At 46.5% G+C, this 346-nt stretch overlaps 1 non-coding gene across 1 annotated transcript; it reads left to right on the top strand.

Annotated features, from left to right (window-relative positions):
• The first annotated feature begins 208 nt into the window (after window positions 1-208).
• LOC114809422 lies at window positions 209-346 on the top strand. Its single transcript, XR_003757207.1, has one exon. It is a non-coding gene; the product is annotated as a small nucleolar RNA SNORA7 (small nucleolar RNA).

Genomic DNA, 346 nt, shown 5'->3' with positions numbered 1-346 from the left:
TGTAAGATCAGTGGAGGTGATGAAAATGAAAGTGAGAAAGGGAAAAAGTTTCCCATAACCTTGTCCTCTCAAACTGAGAGGGAAGCAGTGTGGTCTCATCAGGGGACTTGGGTTCTTATCCCAATGCCAAGTCTTCTTTGCTGCATGACTCTTAGAAAGCCTCTTAACTTCTCTCTGTTTCAGTTTTTCATCTGCAGAATGGGGATAGCCCCTCTCAGGGTCGCACCTGGAGAGTTTCCAGTACCCTACCGGTCTTGATTATGAGAGGGAGAGTCAAGCAGAAGCCTGACCATTCCATTCCTAGTTTGGCCAATGACTAGCAAGAGGAAGGCAATCTGCTACAAGT

This window comes from Ornithorhynchus anatinus, chromosome 2 (genome assembly GCF_004115215.2).
Source record: "Ornithorhynchus anatinus isolate Pmale09 chromosome 2, mOrnAna1.pri.v4, whole genome shotgun sequence".
Classification (NCBI taxonomy): Eukaryota; Metazoa; Chordata; class Mammalia; order Monotremata; family Ornithorhynchidae; genus Ornithorhynchus; species Ornithorhynchus anatinus.
Note: the sequence above shows the minus strand (reverse complement) of the source record. Positions and strands in the feature narration are given on the sequence as shown.